Source organism: Aythya fuligula, chromosome W, assembly GCF_009819795.1.
Source record: "Aythya fuligula isolate bAytFul2 chromosome W, bAytFul2.pri, whole genome shotgun sequence".
Taxonomy (NCBI): domain Eukaryota; kingdom Metazoa; phylum Chordata; class Aves; order Anseriformes; family Anatidae; genus Aythya; species Aythya fuligula.
The window spans coordinates 16,891,735-16,916,237 of record NC_045594.1 but is presented as its reverse complement, the minus strand read 5'-3'; the positions used below and the strand labels follow the sequence as shown (position 1 = coordinate 16,916,237).

Below are 24,503 nucleotides of genomic sequence, written 5' to 3'. Positions count from 1 at the left end.
TGCCAGCAACCCCAAGATCCAGCCAAAACCAACGCCAGGGCACATAAGGAAAGGGATGAAACCTGTGGAGTATTGGCAAGTGGTCTTTTCCAAATTGCCTAAGCAAGGATCATATTGATATCTTCTAGTATTGGTGGACACATTCACTGGATGGCCAGAGGCCTTCCCTTGCCGAACTAATAAAGCTAGGGAGGTAGTAAAGGTTTTACTGAAAGAAGTAATTCCTCGTTTTGGAATACCAGAGGGACTTTCATCAGACAGTGGACCTCATTTTACCACAGAATCACAGAATCAGAATTTCTAGGTTGGAAGAGACCTCAAGATCATCGAGTCCAACCTCTGACCTAACGCTAACAGTCCCCACTAAACCATATCCCTAAGCTCTACATCTAAACGTCTTTTGAAGACTTCCAGGGATGGTGACTCCACCACTTCCCTGGGCAGACTGTTCCAATGTCTAACAACCCTTTCGGTAAAGAAGTTCTTCCTAAGATCCAACCTAAAACTCCCCTGGCGCAACTTGAGCCCATTCCCCCTCGTCCTGTCACCAGGCACGTGGGAGAATAGACCAACCCCCACCTCACTACAGCCTCCTTTAAGGTATCTGTAAAGAGCAATAAGGTCGCCCCTGAGCCTCCTTTTCTCCAGGCTGAACAAGCCCAGCTCCCTCAGCCGCTCCTTGTAGGACTTGTTCTCCAGGCCCCTCACCAGCTTCGTCGCCCTTCTCTGGACCCGCTCAAGCACCTCGATGTCCTTCTTGTAGCGAGGGGCCCAAAACTGAACACAGTACTCGAGGTGCGGCCTCACCACAGCCGAGTACGGGGGGACGATCACCTCCCTAGCCCTGCTGGTCACACTGTTTCTGATACAAGCCAGGATGCTGTTGGCCTTCTTGGCCACCTGAGCACACTGCTGGCTCATATTCAGCCAACTATCCACCAATACTCCCAGGTCCTTCTCTGCCTGGCAGCTCTCCAACCACTCATCTCCCAGCCTGTAGCTCTGCTTGGGGTTATTGCACCCCAGGTGGAGGACCCGGCACTTGGACTTCATGCAGTTGACCTCAGCCCATTGGTGCAGCCTATCCAGATCCTCCTGCAGAGCCTTCCTACCCTCAAGCAGATCGACACACGTGCATAGCTTGGTGTCATCTGCAAACTTACTGAGGGTGCACTCAATGCCCTCGTCCAGATCATCGATGAAGATATTAAAGAGGACCGGCCCCAGCACCGAGCCCTGGGGAACGCCACTAGTGACTGGCCTCCAACTGGACTTGACTCCATTTACCACGACTCTTTGGGCCCGGCTATCCAGCCAGTTTCTAACCCAACGAAGCATGCGCCAGTCCAAGCCAAGAGCAGCCAGTTTCTTCAGGAGAATGCTGTGGGAGACGGTGTCAAAAGCCTTGCTGAAGTCAAGGTAGACCACATCCACAGCCTTTCCCTCGTCCACCCAGCGCGTCACTTTGTCATAGAAGGAGATCAGGTTCGTCAAGCAGGATCTGCCTTTCATAAACCCATCCTGACTGGGCCTGATCGCCTGCTTGCCCTGCAAGTGCTGCGTGATGACTCTCAAGAGGATCTGCTCCATGAGCTTCCCTGGCACTGAGGTCAAACTGACAGGCCTGTAGTTCCCCGGGTCTGCCCTCCGGCCCTTCTTGTAGATGGGCGTCACATTTGCTAGCCGTCAGTCGACTGGGACCTTCCCCGATAGCCAGGACTGCTGATAAATGATGGATAGTGGCTTGGCCAGCTCCTCTGCCAGTTCTCTCAGTACCCTTGGGTGGATCCCATCCGGCCCCATCGACTTGTGCACATCCAAGTGCCGTAGCAGGTCACCAAACAGTTCTTCGTGGATAGTGAGGGCCACATCCTGCTCCCCATCCCCTTTCACCAGCTCAGGGTACTGGGTATCCAGAGAACAACCGGTATTGCCGCTAAAGACTGAGGCAAAGACGGCATTGAGTACCTCCGCCTTTTCCTCATCTCTTGTAACTAAGTTTCCCCCCGCATCCAGTAAAGGATGGAGATTCTCCTTAGTCCTCCTTTTTGTGTTGATGTATTTATAAAACATTTTTTGTTATCTTTAACGGCAGTAGCCATATTGAGTTCCAGATGAGCTTTGGCCTTCTTAATTTTGTCCCTGCACAGCCTCGCTACATCCTTATAGTCCTCCCTAGTGGCCTGCCCACTTTTCCAAAGATTATAAACCCTCTTTTTTCTCCTAAGATCAAGCCACAGCTCTCTGTTGAGCCAGGCTGGTCTTCTTCCCCGCTGGCTCGTCTTTGGGCACATGGGGACAGGCCGCTCCTGTGCCATTAAGATTTCCCTCTTGAAGAGCGCCCAGCCTTCCTGGACCCCTCTGCCCTTCAGAACTGCCTCCCAAGGGACTCCACCAACTAGTGTCCTGAGCAGCTCAAAGTCAGCCCTCCGAAAGTCCAATACAGCGGTTTTACTGGTCCCCTTCCTGGCCTCGCCAAAAATAGTGAACTCCACCATTTCGAGGTCACTCTGCCCAAGACAGCTCCCGACAATCACATCCTCCACCAGTCCTTCTCTGTTTGTGAAGAGAAGGTCTAGCGGGGCACCACCCCTGGTAGGTTCACTAACCAGCTGCGTCAGGAAGCTATCTTCCACGCTCTCCAGAAACCTCCTAGACTGCTTTCTCAGGGCTGTGTTGTGCTTCCAGGATATGTCAGGGAAGTTGAAGTCCCCCACGAGTACAAGCGCTGAAGATTTCGCAACTTCTGTCAGTTGCCTGTAGAACTCCTCATCCATCTCCTCATCCTGGTTCGGCGGTCTATAGCAGACCCCAACCAGGACACTAGCCTTGCTGTCCCTGCCGATCCTAACCCAAAGGGACTCGACCTTGTCATTCCCAGCCTCGAGTTCTACAACATCGAAAGACTCTCTAATATAGAGAGCCACACCACCACCCCTTCTGTGCTGCCTGTCCCTTCTGAAGAGCTTATAGCCAGGCATTGCAGCACTCCAGTCATGAGACTGGTCCCACCATGTCTCCGTGATGGCAACCAAGTCGTAGCCTGCCTGCTGCACGATGGCTTCCAGCTCCTCCTGTTTGTTACCCATGCTGCGTGCATTGGTGTAGATGCACTTCAGCTGGGCCATTACCTTATCCTCCGGCCTTGCCATTGTTCCCCCTGGCACAGCCCCAACAATCCTTGCTTCAGCCCCATCCCCCTTCTTACCTAGTTTAAAGCCCTCTCAATGAGCCCTGCCAGCTCCTGGCCCAGGATCCTTTTTCCCCTAAAAGATAGGGACCCGTCTGCGGCCATCAGGCCGGATGCTGAGTAAAGTGCCCCATGGTCGAAAAACCCAAGATTTCTGCGTTGGCACCAGCCCCAGAGCCACGTGTTTAACAGGTGGGCAAAAAAATATGGAACGCTTCACGAATTTGCGTGTCATCCTTGCGCAGGGACCATGCTAATCTTCTCTGTATCGTTCCAATTTTAGTATATGTGCTGCCGAAGCGAGCACATATCCTAGCCGTGATAGTTCTCATTGAACGCGACTAGAGTGAGGACATGTTACGTTGTTGGTGAATCCGTGACCGTGATAGTTCAGTACTCTGAATCCAACTGGACCATATCGGTTAATATGTTATTGGTGAATTTGTGACCATGATAATTCAGTACACTGAATCCGACCGGACGCATAACAGTTAATCGGCTGCACCCCTTAATGCGACAGAGAAATTACACGTAGTCAGCAGGACTGTTATGGATAAACTGCTACAAAAATGTAAATGTGTCCCTTCCCAGGTGTGGCAGGAGTGGGCTCAAAATTTTTGGAAAAATAAAGAGAAAGTGGTAGAAAGCATTAAGGAGTGTCAGGCTGCACAAAAGATTGGAGGGAGAAAAGGTAAAGCTGTAATCTGTGCAGTATCAGGTGTCTGTCTTGTGCTCAGGAAGAAGCTAAGGAAACTCCTGCTTCCAAACTAATTCAGATATTGTAGTGGGTTTACGTGGCAAGGTTTTGGTAGCAGGGGACCATAGGGGTGGCTTCTGTGAGAAGAATCTAGAAGCTGCCCCATGTTTGGTAAGGGCCCCACTGCTGACCAGAGCCAAGCCAATAAGCGACGTTGTTTGTGCCTCTGTGAGAGCATATTTAAGACAGGGGAGGGGAAAAAAAAAAAAAAAACAACAATGCTGCCACACAGCACCTGGGAGAGTGAGAGGAGTGAGGAACAGCCTTGCAGGCGCCAAGGTCAGTGAAGAAGGAGGGGGAGAGGTGCTCCAGGTGCCGGAGCAGAAGTCCCCTGCGGCCTGTGGTGAGGACCATGGTGAAGCAGGATGTCCCCCTGCAGCCCATGGAGTACCACGGTGGAGCAGGTGGACCTGCACTGACGGAGGCTGCGGCCTGTGGAGGACCCCTGTCGGAGCAGATTCCGGGCCGGACCTGTAGCCCATGGAGAGGAGACCACGCAGGAGCAGGTGATCTGGCAGGAGCTGCTGTCCATGGGGAACCAAGTTTGGAGCAGTTTTCTCCTGAGGCATGGCCCCCGTGGTACGGACCCATATCTGGAGCAGCTCTGGAAGAGCTGCTGCCTGTGGGAAGCCCACGCCGGATCAGTTCATCAAGGACTGCATCCCGTGGGAGGGACCCCACGGCACAGGGGACAAGAGTGACCAAGGAGCGGTGAAGACGAAGTGCTATAGACTGACCGCAACCCCCATTCCCCCGTTCTCCTGTGCCTCTTGGGGGGAGGAGGTGGAAGAGGGTGGATGGGGGGAAGGCATTTTTGGTTTCTTTCCTTTGTTTCTCACTTCTCTAGCTTGTTAGTAAGAGGCAATAAATCTTATTATCTCCCTATGCTGAGTCTGTTTTGCCCATCACGATAATTGTTGAGTGAGCTCCCTGTCCTCATCTCAACCCTTGAGCCCTTTTTATCGTATTTTCTCCCCCTTTCCCTTTGAGGAGGACCATAATGGTTAATCGGCTACACCCCTTAATGCGACATAGGGGGCTGTTTGACTAGATGATCTTGGAGGTCTTTTCCAACTTTTATGATTCTATGATCCTATGAATTACTCTGGCCTTTGTCCAGAAGATTAGTTGATCAAAGGTACTATATCTAGCTGATATTCCATGGAGAAATAATCGCATTACAGATTTATTTGCCTCTAGTATTGAAATGTCCAGTGTTCCGGGAAACCTGAGGTCAGCTTCATTACAAAGTGGTGTATTATGGGATCGATTGCACATGTACACAATTTCTAGTATGATATGCAACATAAAGCAAAAACTATTATAGCTGGAATTGTCTCAATAGGATAGAAAGCTAGCAATTTAGTTTCCTCAGCTTCTTATTCTATTCCTAGACCCACCAGCCAAAGGGAATGGATGACAGTAGGAAATGAAGATCAAATAACCGTACGCAAATCTGAAATTGTATTATCTAAAAGAACATACGTTTACTGGTTTGGATGTTCAATGCAGGAAAAGCTGGTTCCCACAAAACGAGGACAGCTGATCCAAACCGGCCAAAGGGATATTCCTTACCATATGATGTCTTGCTCAAGAATAAAACTGTGGGAACTTGGCTGGGAAGACTACTGTTGCTTGGGGACTGGCTGTGCATCTCTTGGCAGGTGATGAGCAATTACATTGTGCATCACTTGTTTTATTGCTTTTTGTCCTGGTTTCAGTTAGAACAGAGTTAATTTTCTTCCTAGTAGCTGGTAGAATGCTATGTTTTGGCTTAGGATGAGAAGAGTGCTGATAACACCCCGATGTTTTAATTGCTGCAGAGCAGTGCTTATACCAAGCCAAGGACGTCTCAGCTTCTTGCTCTGTCCTGCCAACGGGCAGGCTGGGGGTGCAGTAAGAGCTGGGAGGGGACAGACCCAGGACAGGTGACCCAAACTAGCCAAAGGGGTATTCCATACCATCTGACGTCATGCTAAACAATATATAGGGGTGGCTAGCCGGGGAAGGGGGCCGGACTGCTCAGGGTTAGGCTGGGCATCGGTCAGCGGGTGGTGAGCAATTGCACTGTGCATCACTTGTTTGTACATATTATTAGTAGTAGTACTATTATCATCATTGTATTATTATTATTATTATTATTATTTTCCTGTCTTATTAAACTGTCTTTATCTCAACTCACGGGCTTCACTTTCCATTTCTCTCCCCCGTCCCAGAGAGGGAGGGGGGAGGGTGAGCGAACGGCTGCGTGGTGTTTAGCTGCCGGCCGGGTTAAACCACGACACTTTTCTTTTTCTTATTCTTGTTTTCTCCCTTTTCTTATTAAACTGCCCTTATCTCAACCCTCAAGTTCTTGCATTCTTACTTTTTTCCGATTCTCTCTCCCATTCCACTGTGGGGGAGTGAGCGAATGGCTGTGCGGTGCTTAGCTGCCTGCCGGGTTAAACCACAACACTATGATAATATATATAATACATTTATATGATATACATATGTATAAATTGATATTTTTGTCCTGAGATCTCCCTTAAAATATATATTTTGAGGCTAAGGATAAGATACACTAGGTATTCACAACAGTTTCTTTTGAGTTTCTTTCCCCCTTCCTTGTGTAGTCAGACCTATTCCCTCTTTATACATGTGACACTGAGAACTTCTGAAATCTACTCAACATTAAACCAAATCACACAGTAGTAAAACAGATGGTAAACAGTAACGACGTTCCTAACTCCTGTGTCTGCTTTCTCATCTCTGCTTCTCCTCCGTTGGCTGCAACCTCCTTGCTCGCTGTCGGGGTTTGGGTGTTCGCAACCACAAGTGTCCCGAGGTGGCCAGGTCCGGGCGGCTTCCTCCCTCGCGTGTTGTGGCTGCTGGAGCTTTCTATTTGTATTCGATTCGGGGGGCTGAGGAAGAAGCACTTTGTTTTGACGGTGTGGGACGCACCCGGGAAAGGCTGACAGCGACGCTGGCGGGTTCGAGGCAGCCCAGGCGGTCGGAGGCGTGCCTGGCACTAGGACCCAGGAGTTCGCAAGGCGGCTGTTAGGGCCAGATTGCAAATTCGCGCTGTCTGTCGGCTCGGTGTGGCGCTCAGTAGGCGGCAGCAGGAACAGGTCGGTTCCGGCCGGTCATGGGGCCGGGCTCTGGGCTGGCGGACCAAAGGGGTGAGAGTGGGCCGGGTCTGGCCGCTCGCTTGATCTCTTCTTCCCCCACGGCCTGGGGTCTGCTGCGTTGCTAACCGCGTCCTCCTGTTTTCTGGTGTTTTCCAGCAAGCAAAGATGGAGTACGAGTGGAAGCCTGACGAGCAGCTACTCAGGGAGTCCCAATCCCCAGACACTACCACACAGAGAGCTGTGCAACATGTATCCTTGGCCGAGGCCTGCATGGGACAGGCAGGGCGGAGGGGGGCCCGGGCGGGCACTGGGGAGCCGGGTGGGGGGAGTGTGGCCTGCGCAGCCGCAGACCAGCACTGCTGTGGCGGCGTGCTGAGCCAAGCCTCCGCCGGCTCAACGGATGGACGTGTGGCGCGGCGTTTGAAAGGCTGTGTAGAGTCGCCTTCTCCCGCCGCAGGTCCGGACACCTGTTGGTATCAAAAAAAAAAGAAAAAAAAAAAAAGAAAGGCTAAGGGTTGTTGTTTTTTTTTTTCAAATCCTGGCGTGGCTGCTTCAGTATCTGTCGCTTTACCGGATTTACGTTGGGCCACTGCCAGCGCCCAGCCGCGGCGGGGCAGGAGCGCCGCCCTCGCCGTGGCGGATCGCGCCAAGGGGGCTGGGGGGGGGGGGGGGGTTCGCTGCCCGTGTGGCAGAGCTCGCATCGCGTTGCGGAGTACCCATCGTCCATGCGGCAAAGGGGGGAAGGGGAGGGGCAGCGAGCAGGAGCCTTTGAGCTAATCTGGCGCTGGGATTCGAGACGAAAGCCGGAGCTAGTGGGGGGTATGTGCCGCTGGTGGAGCCGTTGCCTGCATGCTTTCGCTGGCCCTGACGCTGCATGTTTTGCTGCATTGTGAGGATGTTGCTGCTTGTCTGGAAGCCTGAGCCTAAAATACTGCTTCTTATTTGTCTTTCAAATTGACAAGAAGGGGGTAATCTACTGTATGCAGCTTCTCGTGCTGCTTTGCAGTGCATTCGATGTTAGTGTTTTGGATTTATATTTTTTTTTTCCCCCTTAAGTCTCTTTTGATTGTAGAAATGATAAAATAGCAGAGTTTTAAGGAACAAAGTTTGAGGGGGAAATTTTAAATTAAGACTAATAGAAGCATAGATCTTGAAAAATCAAACTCTTACCTACTGTCTCCTGCTCTTTAAGTTAACATATAAGTGCTTTGAAATACAAAGAAGTCCTTCTGAACATCTATGAAGGTTATGAGTTTATCATTTTGATCCCTTTTTAAGGCATTTGCTTGAAGGTCTTCACATAAAGCAAAATAATTCACTGACATAGGTAAGACCCATATATATGGTTATTTTAAGAGTTTAGCTTGAAGCCAAATTTACTTGACTGCTGGGCTTTCCTAACAGATGCAGTCAGGCTTGGGAAGGCTTCTGCCCTTATCTAAAAGGTGGTTAGTTTTCATCTTAATCATCTTGTTCTTGCAGATGTTTAACCTTTTCAAGATGCTATTGCTTCCTTTGAAAAATTCTATGCAAAGTGAATAAGTTCTGATAATGCCCTAAACTTAAATAGGTGTTCTTCTTCAGTATTTCAAATACAAAAATGTTTATAGCAACAATAGTTTTAATGTGAAATTATATTTTAAAGTTCTGCTTCAAATAACTTAATAGCATCTGTTTTGTGTATTGAAAAATAGCACTGTATGTGCAGGATGGGCAATATAGTGGATGCTGTCCTGAATACGAGTACAAATTGACTAAACAAAGGTGCAGTTAACTGATGTTTCAAATTCTTTTCAAGTGGCAGTAGTAACTCCCTGCTGTGCTGAGATACCTGTGCTTTCAAGAAGGTCCTCATATGTTGGATTGGAAAGGTTAGATTTGTGGCATATTTTTATCATTGTATGTCAGCTTGGGAAAATGTTTCATTATAACTTGACAGGGCATGTCCTGTAATTGAAAATGTCTGTGTATGTATGTAACAATGTATACATATGTATATGTTACATGTTTGCCTGCCACCCCAAGCAGACAAATCCCTTCCCTGTCTACCTCGCCTTTCCAGGTGCCCTTATACAACAGGTATGAGGCTCTGGAACTTGATGGACAGACAAGTGATGATCACAGAATGGCCGAGGTTGGAAGGGACCTCTGAAGATCATCTAGTCCAAACCCCTGCCAAGCAGGTTCACCTAGAACACCTTGCACGGGATGGCATCCAGGAGGGTTTTGAATATCTCCAGAGAAGGAGACTCTACAACCTCTCTGGGCAACCTGTTCCAGTGCTCTGTCACCCTCACAGTAAAGAAGTGCCCCCTCACCCCCTTGGGGGGTGTCCTGGTAACGGGAGATGCTGAGAATGCGGAGATACTGAATGCTTTCTTTGCTTCAGTCTTTGCTTTAAGGACTCCCCCCCGGGACTCCTCGACCCTGGAGGGAGGAGAAAGAGTCTGGGAAGTGGAGATCTCCCCCCCGGTTGATGAGGGAGTGATTTGGGAGCGTTTGAGTGGGCTCAATGCACACAAATCCATGGGTCCTGATGGGATGCATCCACGTGTGCTAAGGGAGTTGGCAGAGGTGATTGCCAAACCGCTCTCTTATCGTCTTTGAAAGGTCCTGGAGAACAGGAGAGGTGCCTGAAGATTGGAGGATAGCCAATGTCACTCCAGTCTTCAAGAAGGGCAAGAAGGAGGATCCGGGAAACTACAGGCCAGTCAGTCTCACCTCTGATCCTGGGAAGGTGTTGGAACAGCTTGTTCTGGATGCCATCTCCAAGCAATTGGAAGAGAAGAAGGTTATGAGGAGTAGTCAGCATGGATTCACCAAGGGGAAGTCGTGCTCGACCAACCTTGTTGCCTTCTATGATGGCATCACCAGCTGGGTAGATGAGCAGTGGATGTCATCTACCTTGACTTTAGCAAGGCTTTCGATACTGTCTCCCATGACATCCTGATAGCAAAGCTGAGAAAGTGTGGGATAGAGGAGTGGACAGTAAGGTGGGTTGAGAACTGGCTGACTGGCCGAGCTCAGAGGGTGGTGATCGGCGGCGCAGAGTCCGGCTGGAGACCTGTGAATAGCGGTGTTCCCCAGGGGTCGGTGCTGAGTCTGGTCTTGTTCAACATCTTCATCGACGACCTTAATGAGGGAATAGTGTCTGCCCTCAGCAAGTACGCCAATGACACAAAGCTGGGAGGAGGGGCTGACACGCCAGAAGGCTGCGCTGCCATTCAGCGAGACCTGGACCAGCTGGAGAGATGGGCAGGAAGAAACCAAATGAAGTTTAATAACAGCAAGTGTAGAGTCCTGCACTTGGGAAGGAACAACCGCATGTATCAGTACGGGCTGGGGGACGACCTGCTGGAGGGGAGCTCTGATGAGAAGGACCTGGGGGTCCTGGTGGATGACAGGCTGACCATGAGCCAGCAGTGTGCCCTCGTGGCCAAGAGGGCCAATGGGATCCTGGTGGGCATTAAAAGGAGTGTGGCCAGCAGGTCAAGGGAGGTGATCCTCCCCCTCTACTCTGCCCTGGTCAGGCCTCACCTGGAGTACTGTATCCAGTTCTGGGCTCCCCGGTACAAAAAAGACAGGGATCTCCTGGAAAGAGTCCAGCGGAGGGCCACAAAGATGATACAGGGCCTGGAGCATCTTCCTTATGAGGAAAGGCTGAGAGACCTGGGTCTGTTCAGCCTGGAGAAAAAGAAGACTGAGAGGGGATCTCATCAATGTGTATAAATACCTGAGGTGTGGGAGACAGAGGGATTTGGCCAACCTCTTTTCAGTGGTTTGTAGGGACAGGACAAGGAATAATGGTCACAAGATAGAGCACAGGAAGTTCCGCACCAACACGTGAAAGAATTTCTTCACGGTGATGGTGATGGAGCACTGGAACAGGCTGCCCAGGGAGGTTGTGGAGTCTCCTTCTCTGGAGATATTTAAGGCCTGTCTGGACGCCTACCTGGGCAGCCTGCTCTGAGGAACCTACTTTGGCAGGGGGGTTGGACCCGATGAACTTTTGAGGTCCCTTCCAACCCCTTCAATTGTGTGATTCTGTGATTCTCATATTCATATGGAATTTCTTGTGCTTCAGTTTGTGCCTGTTTCCTTTTGTCTTGGCACTGGGTACAACTAAAAAGAGACTGGCTCTACCCTCTTGACACCCTCCCCTCAGTCTCCCCCTTTTCAGGCTAAACAGGCCCAGTTTTCTCAGCCTGTCCTCATATGACAGGTGCTCCAGTCCTCTAATCATCTTAGTAGCCCTCCTCTGAACTTGCTTCAGTAGTGGTGCTCTCCAGCAGGTCATCCCTCAGCCTGTACTGGTGCTTGGGGCTATTCCTCCCTAGGTGCAGGACCCTGCACTTGCATTGTTGAACTTCATGAGGTTCCTCTCGGTCCAACCCTCCAGCCTGTCCAGGTCCCTGTGAATGGCAGCACGGCCCTCTAGGCTATTAGCCACTCCGAGCTTTTGTGTTCTCAGCAAACTCTCATTCCATTGTCCAGGTCGTTGATGAATAAGTTGAACAAGACTGACTCCTGGGGCACACTGCTAGCTACAGGCCTTCAACTAGACTGCACCACTGAGCACAACCCTCTGAGCTCTGCCATCCAGCTAATTATCCATCCACCTCACTGTCCAGTCATCTAGGCTGCACTTACTGATCTTGCCTATGAGGATGCTATAGGAGACAGTGTGAAAAGCCTTGCTGAAGTCAAGGTAGACCACATCCACCATTCTCCCCTCATCTACCCAACTAGTCATCTCATCATAGAAGGATATCAGATTGGTCAAATATGACTTCCCCTTGGTGAATCCATGCTGACTATTCCTATGATGTGGATGAAGGTCATTATGGGTTGGAGAGGTCACCAAGGGGAAGTCAGCCTACCCCCCCTACATCATGACCATCTCTGACAAGAAAAAAAAAGAATGGTTATTGTAATTGGTGATTCACTTCTGAGGGGAACATTTTCTTCTAGAGCTTAGGCAGAAAAGGAAAGTGTATGGACACTGGAAGCGAGGTCAGATGACATGGGAGGACTACAGAGATGCTGTTCAACATTGCAGGGAGATAATTCGTGAGGCCAAAGCTCAATTAGAGTTAAAGCTGGCCGGTACTGTGGAAGGCGACAAAAAGGACTTTAAGTATATTAACAGCAAAAGGAGTACCAGAGAAAACATTGGTCCATTACTTGATGAGGATGGGCACCTCACAAATAGAGACATACACAAAGTAGAGATATTTAATGCCTTCTTTGTCTTCAACACTGATGACGGGGGCCCTGGGACCTTGAGTTGGAGGACCGTGACTGTAGAAATGATAAACTCCCAGCCAATTCCAAACTTGTGGGGGATTTACTACTCCAACTGGATGCACGTAAGTCTATGGGGCCTGATGGGATTCATCCCAGGGTACTCAAAGAGCTGGCTGATGTTATCGTGAGATTTCTTTTAATTGTTTTTCAACAATCTTGGAAATTTGGAGAGGCCCCAGTCGACTGGAAGCTGGCCCCAGTAAGTCAGCTTCATCAGGGGCCTAACTTAAATACCTCTACACTAACATATTTAGCATGAGGAATAAACAAGAGGAGTTAGAAATGTACACATGACTGCAGAGCTATGACCTCATTGGCATTACAGAGATACTGTGGGATGGCTCCCATGACTGCACTGTTGGAATGGAGGAACACAGGCTCTTTAGGAAGGGCAGGCACAAGAGATGAGGAGGGGGCATCACCCTCTATGTCAATGAACAGCTGGAGTGCATGCGTGGAGCTCTGCCAGTGAATGGATGAGGAGCTGACAGAGACCTTATGGGTCAGGATTACAGGGAGGGCAGGGACAGGTGACATGACATTATAGTGGGGGTCTGCTACAGGCCACCTGATGAGGAAGACCAAGCAGATGAGGCCCTCTATAGACAGAAGCAGCCTCACGTTCGCGAGCCCTGGTCCTCATGGGGGACTCCAACCACCCAGATATCTGTTGGAGGAACAACCCAGCAGGACATAAGCAATCCAGGAGGTTTCTGGAATACAGTGATGAAAACTTCCTTCTCCAAGTGATAGAGGAGCCAACAAGGAGAGGTGCTATGCTGGACCTCATTCTCACCAACAAGGTGGGGAATGTGAAGCTCAAGAACAGTCTTGGCTACAGCGACCACAAAATGGTGCAATTTAGGATCCTGAAGGCAGCAAGGAAGGGAGCACAGCAAGCTCGCTACCCCGGACTTTGAGAGAACAGATTTTAGCCTCTTCGGGGATCTGCTTGGTAGAGTCCCGTGGGGCAAAGCCCTGGAGGGAAGAGGGGACCAAGAAAGTTGTTTAATATTCTTCAAGGATCACCTCCTCTAAGCTCAGGAAGGATGCATCCCAACAAAGATGAAGTCAAGCAAAAATGCATGGCTGAACAAGGAGCTCCTGGCCAAACTCAAGCAGAAAACTGAGGCCTGCAGAGTGTGGAAGCAAGGAAAAGTAGCCTCTGAGGAATACAGAGAAATTGTCCGAGCAGCTTGGCATCAGATTAATAAAGCACAAGCCCTATTAGAATTAAAATTGGCCAGGGACATCAAAAGCAACAAGAAAGGCTTCTATACGTAAGGGAAGATTCTGGAAATTGCGGACCCTCTATGGAAGGAAACGGGAGACCTGGTTATTTGGGATAGGGAGAGGGCTGAGGTACTCAATGACTTTTTTTGCTTCGGTCTTCACTGGCAAGAGCTCTAGCCGCACCGCCCAAGCCCCAGAAGGCAAAGGCAGGGACTGGGAGAATGAAGAACCTCCCACTACTGGAGAAGATCAGGTTCAAGACCATCTAAGGAACCTGAAGGTGCACAAGGCCATGGGACCTGATGAGATGCATCCGAGGGTCCTGAGGGAACTGGCAGATTAAGTTGCTAAGCCACTATCCATCATATTTGAGAAGTCATCACAGTCCAGTGAAGTTCCCACTGACTGGAAGAGGGGAAACATAACCCCCATTTTTAAAAAGGAAAAAAGGAAGACCCGGGGAACTACAGGCCAGTCAGTCTCACCTCCGTGCCTGGCAAGGTCATGGAGCAGATCCTCCTGGAAACTACGCTAAGGCACATGGAAAATAAGGAGGTGATTGGTGACAGCCAACATGGCTTCACTAAGGGCAGATCATGCCTGACAAATCTGGTGGCCTTCTATGACAGGGTTACAGCATTGGTGGATAAGGGAAGAGCAACCGACATCATCTACCTGGACTTGTGCCAAGCATTTGACACTGTCCCCCATGATATCCCTGTCTCTAAATTGGAGAGACACGGATTTCACGGATGAACTATTTGGCAGGTCAGTGGCTCAACGTCAAGGTGGAGATTGGTAACGAGCGACTTTCCTCAGGAGTCAGTATCTGGACCATCACTGTTTAACATCTTTGTTGGTGACATGGATAGTGAGATTGAGTGCAGCATCAGCACATTTGCCAATGACACCAAGCTGTGTGGTGTGGTCGACACGCTGGAGGGAAGGGATGCCTGTTGCTGCCATCTGAGGGTGGCAGAGACACCGTGTGTGAGGTGTGAGCAGGTGGATGACCTGGTCAGCCTGGTGGCAGAGCTCAAGGAGGAGGTGGAGAGGTTAAGGGCTATCAGGGAGTGTGAACAGGAGATAGACTGGTGGAGCAACTCCCTGCCAGGCCTGAAAGAAAGGCACCGGGGTGAGACACCCCAAATACCAGCCCTGAGGCTTAGGCAGCCAGCAGAGGCTCCACAAGAAACACATCACCCCCTACCACGTTGCGAGCAGGTAATAGGAGGGGACCAGCAGGCAGACAGAGTGCCTGCTACAGTGAACCCCCTCTCCTCTCCTCCCCCTAACAAAGATGGCGATGAACTGGGGGACAGGGGGCAATGGCAAAAGGTCCCTGCTCGGCGTTACAAGCATAGCAGGTGCACTTGCCTGGTGATTCCCCTACCTCCCCAGCTGCCTCTGCAGAACAGGTACACTGCTCTGCGAGGACAACTGTACAATGGCCAGGGTGATGGCTCTTCCTACTTGGAGGTGTCACCAAAGTCTAATCAGGCTACCCGCTGCATTAAAACCTCCCCAGTAAAAAGTAAAAGACAGGTCATTTTCATTGGTGACTCACCGCTGAAGGGAGCGGAAGGCCTGATATGTAGACCAGACCCGCTGCACAGGGAGGTCTGCTGCCTTCCTGGGGCCCAGGTTAAAGACGTAAGGAAGAAACTTCCTTCCCTAGTACGGCCCTCAGGCTATTATCCTCTTTTATTGTTTCAAGTAGGCAGTGATGAAACCAGGACCAGTAAAACTACTGTCTTGGACTTCCAGAGGGCAGACTTTGAGCTGTTTAGGACACTGGTTGGCAGAGTCCCTTGGGAGGTAGTTCTGAAGGGCAGAGGAGTTCAGGAAGGCTGGGCACTCCTCAAGAAGGAAATCTTAATGGCTGTCCGTCCCCACGTGCCCAAAGACGAGCCAGCATGTAAGACTGGCCTGGCTGAACAGAGAGTTGTGGCTAGAGCTTAGGAAAAAAAAGAGGGTTTATAATCTTTGGAAAAGAGGGCGGGCTACTCAGGAGGACTATAAGGATGTTGCGAGGCTGTGCAGGGACAAAATTAGAAAGGCCAAAGCTCATCTGGAGCTCAATCTGGCTACTGGTGTTAAAGATAACAGAAAATGTTTTTATAACTACATTAACGCGAACAGGAGGACTAAGGAGAATCTCTATCCTTTACTGGATGTGGGGGGAAACATAGTAAAAAGAGATGAGGAAAAGGCGGAGGTACTCAATGCCTTCTTTGCCTCAGTCTTTAATGGCAAGACCGGTTGTTCTCTAGATACTCAGTACCCTGAGCTGGTAGAAGGGGATGGGGAACAGAATGTGGCCCTCGCAATCCATGAAGAAATGGTTGGCGACCTGCTACAGCACTTGGATGTACACAAGTCGATGGGATCCACCTGAGGGTACTGAGAGAACTGGTGGAAGAGCCGACCAAGCTGCTTTCCATCATTTATCAGCAGTCCTGGCTATCAGGGGAGGTCCCAGTCGACTGGCGGCTAGCAAATGTGACACCCATCTACAAGAAGAGCCGGAAGGTAGACCCGGGAAACTATAAGCCTGTTAGTTTGACCTCAGCACTAGGAAAGCTTGTGGATTATCTTGAGTGTCATCACGCGGCACTTGCAGGGCAAGCAGGCGATCAGGCCCAGTCAGCATGGGTTTATGAAAGGCACATCCTGCTTGACGAACCTGATCTCCTTCTATGACAAAGTGACGCGCTTTGTGGATAAGGGAAAGGCTGTGGATGTGGTCTACCTTGATTACAGCAAGGCTTTTGACACCGTTTCCCACAGCATTCGCCTGAAGAAACTGGCTGCTCTTGGCTTGGACTGGTATATGCTTTGTTGGGTTAGAAACTGGCTGGATAGCCGGGCCCAAAGAGTCGTGGTAAATGGAGTCCAGTCCAGTTGGAGGCCAGTCACTAGTGGAGTCTCCCAGGACTCCATACTGGGGACAGTCCTCTTTAATATCTTTATCGATGATCCGGATGAGGGGATTGAGCGCACCCTCAGTAAGTTTGCAGACGACACCAAGTTAGGTGCATGTGTCGATCTGCTTGAGGACAGGAAGGCTCTGCAGGAGGATCTGGATAGGCTGGACCGATGGACTGAGGCCAACTGTATGAAGTTCAACAATGCCAAGTGCCGGGTCCTGCACCTGGGGCACAACAACCCCAAGAAGTGCTACAGGCTGGGGGAAGAGTGGTTAGAAAGCTGCCTGTCAGAGAAGGACCTGGGAGTATTGGTGGATAGTCAGCTGAATATGAGCCAGCAGTGTGCTCAGGTGGCCAAGAAGGCCAACAGCATCCTGGCTTGTATCAGAAGCAGTGTGGCCAGCAGGTCTAGGGAAGTGATTGTCCCCCTGTAATTGGCTCTGGTGAAGCTGCACCTCGAGTACTGTGTTTGGTTTTGGGCTCCTCACTACAAGAAGGACATGGAGGTGCTCGAGTGAGTCCAGAGAAGGGCAATGAAGCTGGTGAGGGGTCTGGAGAACAAGTCCTACGAGGAGCGGCTGAGGGAGCTGGGCTTGTTCAGCCTGGAGAAGAGGAGGCTCAGGGGCGACCTTATCGCACTGTACAAGTACCTTAAAGGAGGCTGTAGCGAGGTGGGGATTGGTCTATTCTCCCACGTGCCTGGTGACAGGACGAGGGGGAATGGGCTGAAGTTGCGCCAGGGGAGGTTTAGGTTGGATATTAGGAAGAACTTTTTACCAAAAGAGTTGTTAGGCATTGGAACGGGCTGCCCAGGGAAGTGGTGGAGTCACCATCCCTGGAGGTCTTTAAAAGACGTTTAGATGTAGAACTTAGTGATATGGTTTAGTGGAGGACTTGTTAGTGTTAGGTCAGGGGTTGGACTAGGTGATCTTGGAGGTCTCTTCCAACCTGGATGATTCTGTGAATTCTGTGAAATATTAAGAACTCCTCTAAGGACTATGAAGAAGGACTTCAGAGCCTTGGGGAGACTGGTCAAGGGTTCGGGAGCGCAAGTCGTGTTCTCCTCTATCCCTCCAGTTATAAGAAATAACGAGGGACTGGACGTGATGAGCCAGCGGGTTAATAATTGGCTCTGAGCCTTGTGTCACGAGCAGGGTTGGTTTTTTTTTGATCTTGGGTCGATTTACTTGAGACCAGGACTGCTGACAACATACAGGAATAGCTTTTTTCACCGGCAGAAAAGGATTTACGATGGGAGTTGGCAGGGTTCACTGACAGAGCTTTAAACTAAGTATGAAGGGGGGTGGGGGTGGAACCAGGGGCACTGTAAAGGAGCCTGAATGTATCGTGCCAGTTCTTGTGGGTAAGGAATGTGATAGCAAGACCTTGCAATCTTGTGTCTTGGGGAAGGATGAGGGTGACATAACATTTTGCAGGAAGGACACAAGGGTTGGCGAGAGGTTGGGAACTATGGAATCACCTGAGTATGGTCAAGAGGGTATTAGGGCTTCTCCCTCCCAAAAGGTGGCCCAGCTGAGGTACATTTACACTAATGCACACAGTATGGGTAACAAACAGGAGGAGCTGGAGGGCACCGTGCTAGTGGGGAACTATCATGTAGTTGCCACCACAGAAACCTGGTGGGATGATTCCCACGACTGGAGTGTGGCTGTTGATGGTTACAAACTGTTCAGAAGGGATAGGCGAGGAAGGGGGGGAGGAGGAGTTGCTCTCTATGTTAGGAAGTGGATAGATTGTGAAGAGCTGTGCCTGAGAAACAGCCGTGACCAGGTTGAGAGCTTGTGGGTGAAAATCAAGGATCGGTCTGGTAAAGGACATCTAGTGGTTGGGGTCTGCTACATGCTACCTGATCAGGGGGAGTCTGTCGACGAGGCCTTCTTGCTTCAGCTGCAAGAACTGTCGTGCTCACAAGCTCTTGTCCTGATGGGGGATTTCAACCACACAGATATCTGCTGGGGTAGCAGCACGGCGGGTTCCAGGCAATCCAGGAGATTCCTGGAGTGTGTTGAGGATAACTTCCTGGTCCAGGTAATAGATGGACTGACCCGAGGTGAAGCCTTACTAGACCTGGTGCTCACCAGTGTGGAAGAGAGCATTAGAGAGGTTAAGACTGGAGGCTGCCTTGGCTGTAGCGACCATGCCCTAGTGGAGTTTGTGATCTTGAGGAATATGTGTCTGCAAAAAGCAGAGTTAGGACCCTGAACTTCAGGAGAGCAAAGTTCCGGCTGCTCAAGGAACTATTTGCTGGGATCCCCTGGGAAACTGTCCTTAAGGGCATAGGAATGGAACAGAGCTGGCAGCTCTTTAAGGACACCCTTCTGAGAGTGCAAGAGTTCTCCATCCCTCAGCAAAAGAAATAGAGCAGAGGAGGTGGGTGACCAGCATGGCTGAGCAAGGACCTTCAGCTTAAACTGAGAGAAAAGAGGGAAATGTACAGGAAGTGGAAGCAGGGTTGTGTAGCCTGGGAGGAATACAGGGGTGTCATCCGGATGTGTAGAGACGGGATCAGGAAAGCCAAAGCACAGATGGAGCTGAACTTGGCAAGGGATATGAAGAATAACAAGAAGGGGTTCTACAGATACATAGGCAGGAGGAGACCGGCCAAGGAGAGTGTTCCCCCTCTGATAAATGAGACGGGAGAACTGGCTTTTCTTAGACATGTAAAAATATGAGGTACTCAATAAGTGCTTTGCCTTCAGTCTTCACTGGTGGTCAAGTTTCCTATGTCTGTCAGGACCCTGAACCTCAAGGAGAGGGTGAGAGGAGCGGATTCTGTCCCACGGGGGCAGTGGAACAAGTCCAGGACTGCCTAAGGAAATTGGGTGTGTATAAGTCCATGGGGCCAGATGGTATGCATCCCAGGGTGCTGAGAGAGATGGATGATGTGGTTGCTACTCTCCATCATATTTGAAAAACCATGGCTGTCGGGTGAAGCCCCCGGTGACTGGAAAAAAGGGAAACATTACTCCCGTTCTTAAAAAAGGGAGAAAGGAAGACCGGGGAACTACAGGCAGGTGGGCCTCACCTCTGTGCCTGGGAAGATCATGGAGCAGATCCTCCTGGAAGACATGTTAAGGCATGCACAAGATAAAGAGGTGATTCGAGACAGCCAGCACGGCTTCACCAAAGGCAGATCTTGCCTAACCAATCTGGTGGCCTTCTATGATGGAGTGATGGCATTGGTGGACAAAGGAAGAGTGATGGATATCATCTACCTGGACTTGAGCAAAGCCTTTGATATGGTCTCTCACCACATTCTTCTCTCTAAATTGGAGAGGTATGGATTTGAAGGATGGACTGTTAGGTGGATAAAGAATTGGTTGGTTGGTCACAGCCAAAGGGTTGTGGTCAACGGTTCTATGTCTGGGTGGAGGCCAGTCACAAGTGGTGTCCCTCAGGGGTTGGTCTTGGGACTGGTACTCTTCAGCATCTTTATCAACGACATAGATGACAGAATCAAGTGCACTCTCAGCAAGTTTGCAGATGACACCAAGCTGAGCGGTGCAGTCGATACAATAGAGGGAAGGGATGCCATCCAGAGGGACCTGGACAGGCTGGAGAAGTGGGCCCATGAGAACGTAATGAGGTTCAACAAGGCCAAGTGCAAGGTTTTGCACTTGGGCTGGGGCAATCCCAGGTATTTATATAGACCGGGCAAAGAAGAACTTGAGAGTAGTCTGCAGAGAAGGACTTGATGGACTTCCTTCTGGACGAGAAGCTGGACATGAGCTAGCAGTGCATACTTGCAGCCTGGAAGGCCAACTATGTCCTGGGCTGCATTAAAAAAGAGGCGGCCAGCAGGGAGAGGGAGGTGATTGTCCCCCTCTACTCTGCCCTTGTGAGACCCCACCTGGAATACTGCGTGCAGGCCTGGGGCCCCCAGCGCAAGAAGGATGTGGAGCTCTTGGAACGGGTCCAGAGGAGGGCCACTAAGATGATCAGAGGGCTGGAGCACCTCCCCTATGAAGAAAGGTTGAGGGAACTGGGCTTGTTTAGCTTGGAGAAGAGAAGGCTCCAGGAAGACCTCATTGCAGCCTTCCAGTACTTGAAGGGTGTTGAGGGAATCGGGAAACAGCATAGATCCCACGGCCTGCTGCAGCTGAGCAAACCAAGATACCAGGATAACTGTGAGAAGCTTCTATGACAGTGTTCCCACATCGCCCAACTGAGGAATGCAGGAAAATATTGTTACCAGCAGCGGGTACCAAGGATAAGGTTTACGTGACTACTAATCACAAGGGGATTGTTTTCTTGCAGGTGGGGTTGTTTTCTTCTAGTTGTTTTTCTGAGTGCTTTGACCAATAATCTTGTGTGAAACACTGTCCACCCCTGTTAAGTTCTCTATAAAAGTTAGGCTATTCGGGCAATAAAATGTAGCATGATCTGACTCTACTGGTGTCTGTCGTGCTTTCGGCTGTGCTTCCTGCAATATATGGCGCCCGAACAGGCTGACCTGAACAGGACATCGCAGCGGTGCCGGGACGGACATCGCAGCGCAGTGGGACACTAGCGGCGCCGGCACATTGGACCACAGGGGGACCAAGAAGCCAGCGGCGTCGGGAGCAGCGGCGCCGCGACCCCGCCGCGCCGCCGGGACATCGGAGCACCCATCTGACCGGCGCTGGAGCAGACCAGACACCGACCCGAAAACACTGTACACGGGCCTCACGGTGAGACGCGGAATCGCGGAGGGACGTGGAATCGCGGTGGGATGCGGAAAACGGACTCGCGGTGGGACGCGGAATCGCGGTGGGACGCGGAAAACAGACTCGCGGAGGGACGCGGAATCGCAGTGGGACGCGGAAAACGGACTCGCGGAGGGACGCGGAATCGCGGTGGGACGCGGAATCGCGGTGGGACCCGGAAAACGGACTCGCGGTGAGACGCGGAATCGCGGTGGGACGCGGAATCGCGGCGGGACGCGGAATTGCTACGGAACGTGGGAAATTGACGTGATCACGGTGCGACGCAGGCCGTCCGGGATCGAGTTGCTACGGGAGATAAGAGGCGTCGCCGAACAACAGCAGGGCGGAGATCGCGTAACCATGGAGGCGGAGGCGGCCGTGCAGCTTCTCTCTAACATCCTCACTATGAGAGGCGTGGCTTGCAATACGAAAAAGGTTAAATCCTTGATAAATTGGGCCCAGAAGGAGGGTTTTCTGAAGGAGACCCCTCAAACTTTTAGCCCAGATGAGTGGCAACTCATAGGAGACCGTTTATGTCAGACGAGTACCACACGTGGAAAGTTTGACAAGGATTTATGTAAAACTTGGCGTTTGGTGATTGATGCCCTGAGCGGTCTGAAGGCCGAACGCCAGGTTGTCATGGCAGCGACACAGGCTTTGTCCGTGCAGTCTGGGGCTACCAAAACATCGACTACGAAATCCGACACCTCATTGTCACGATTATTTCCATCGGGTCCTATACTGACCCCGGTTCGAGGCATGACCTCTTCAATAAAGGACTCAGCAGCAGCCATCGCCAAGGGACTGTCTGAGCCCGGTACGGATGCGGCCTGTGAACTGCCCTCTTCGCCTCCTGCACCGGAAAATCTCGACACGATGCCCCCAGCATCTGCGCCGCCGCCAGAGAACCATAAATCCATCCAGGGTGTCTCTCCCCCGTTATCTGCCACCCCAACTCCATCAGCACCGATATCAACCAGGTGGTCGGGTATCATACGTGACGCCATTCTCGAGGGAGATTGGCATGCCTCCTCCTCTTTGGCCTGCCCAGTTATTGTCAACTCTGGGCAAGGCACCGGATCATGGCAGCCACATGATTGGAAGCTTCTACAACAAGCTAGAAAAACAGTCACGGATTATGGCTTACACTCCCAAGCAGCACGACAGATAATTCACTGGATCTTCCAGGCAGATTTGATGTGTCCCTTCGACTGCCAAAACATAGCCCGTCTGTTGTTAACTCCCTCTCAACTGTTGATTTTTGAAAGAGAATGGCTACGATTGGCACAAGTGGAAGCGAGTCAACCGCGTCCAACGGGGGACCCCCTATATGGCACCACAGTTGAAATGCTAACAGGGACAGGCCCGTACTTCGACCCTCAGCTTCAGCTGCAGTTCCCTGAGATTGTTCATCGAACAGCTGCACAGCTTGCACTTCGAGCTCTTTTTGCCCTCCCTGGGGAAAAGAAAGCTCCTCCATTTGCTTCAATCCACCAGGCCCAAGGTGAACCTTATGCCAAGTTCATCGACCGATTGTGGACAGCGATCATGGATCATCCTGACCTGACACCAGACTTGAAACGGAGCATGTTTAGAATGCTTGCTTTTGACAACGCGAACACAAAAACCCAAAGCATCCTAGCTACACTACCAAAAACTGCTCCCATCGAAGAGATGTTGGAGAGGGTAGAGTGTGTTGATCAGTCCAAGCAAGCAGCTGTGATGGCTCAAGCTGTTGCATCAGCCATCGGTGATCCTTTGGCTGCCATAGTGTCCCGATCCAATGGTGGTCCCTCGAGACGTAACCCCCAGGAGCAGTGGCGATGTTATCGATGCGGGAGGCTTGGCCATACAAGAAGACAGTGTACAGCTACCCTCTGGTGCGACCTATGCCGATCTGATACACATGCTACACCGATGTGCAGGGCTCAGGGAAACTCCAAGAGGAGTGCGTTCGGCCGCGCGACGACAACAGTAGCCGCAGTACAGCCAGACGGGGCGGATTTCTCGACAATAATGCCCCAGCCACCAGAGGAAGCCTCGGGGTGGACCTGGCAACATCAGTAAGCGTCACGCTTTCCGATAAGTCTGTAGCGGCCATTCCTACGGGGATCCAAGGCCCACTATCAAACACACCATTAGGCGGCTTGCTATTAGGTAGATCCTCTGTAGGCCTTAAAGGATTGATGGTCATTCCGGGGGTTATCGATGCTGACCACGTAGGAGAAATTAGAGTCATGGCGTACACGTTCAACCCACCCTTGTTTATTCCGAAAGGTACCAGAATAGCCCAACTTGTTGCACTCCAAAATTATCAACCCTGTGCGGGAGCACAGGTCGACCGAACAGGAGGTTTTGGCTCCACGGACCATGTTATCTGTTTTACCAGATCTCTGGCCTCCCGACCTATGATGAATGTGATATTATCCATCGGATCACACCAAATTACTGTCACCGGCATGATCGATTCTGGTGCGGATGTTACGATCTGCAGCATCACGATATGGCCAAAACATTGGCCACTAACATCTCCAGCCACTGGAATTACGGGAGTTGGCGGCAGCTCAGCGACATATCTCAGTGCACAGGTTGTGACGTTAAAATTCCAAGAGAAAACGATTTCAGCTAGACTGTACGTGATGGCACTGCCCGCAAATCTTCAAATGTTAATCGGGAGGGATATACTTTCTCAGCTTGGGGCAGTGATTACTACCGACAGCAAGGATTTTCCTTAGTGGCCACTGCTGAGCAACCGCCCACCCTGACCTTGACATGGCATTCTGATCGGCCTATCTGGGTGGAGCAGTGGCCATTGACGACAGACAGGTTGCAGCAAGCACAGACTTTAGTTCAAGAACAGCTCCAGGCAGGACACATACACCCATCCACGAGTCCCTGGAACACGCCGATTTTTGTGATTCGAAAGAAATCGGGAAAGTGGCGACTCCTACAAGATCTCAGAAAAGTAAATGACCAAATGCAAGCTATGGGAGCCTTGCAACCTGGTTTACCATCCCCGACCATGCTGCCTGAACATTGGTCCCTTTTGATCATAGACTTAAAAGACTGTTTCTTTACAATTCCCTTAGCAGACAAGGACTGCCAGAGATTTGCCTTTACGGTACCTGCCATTAACAAGCAAGCCCCAGCAAAACGCTACGAGTGGCTCGTGCTTCCGCAGGGTATGAAGAACTCCCCCACATTATGTCAACTATATGTAGCCTGGGCCTTGGAGCCAATCCGAACAGCGTGGTGTGATGTCATTATTTA

At 50.8% G+C, this 24,503-nt stretch overlaps 1 non-coding gene across 1 annotated transcript; it reads right to left on the bottom strand.

Moving 5' to 3' along the window:
• Nucleotides 1-3,390: 3,390 nt before the first annotated feature.
• On the bottom strand, nt 3,391-3,497 carry LOC116501481. Its single transcript, XR_004254445.1, has one exon. It is a non-coding gene; the product is annotated as a U6 spliceosomal RNA (small nuclear RNA).
• Nucleotides 3,498-24,503: the final 21,006 nt, after the last annotated feature.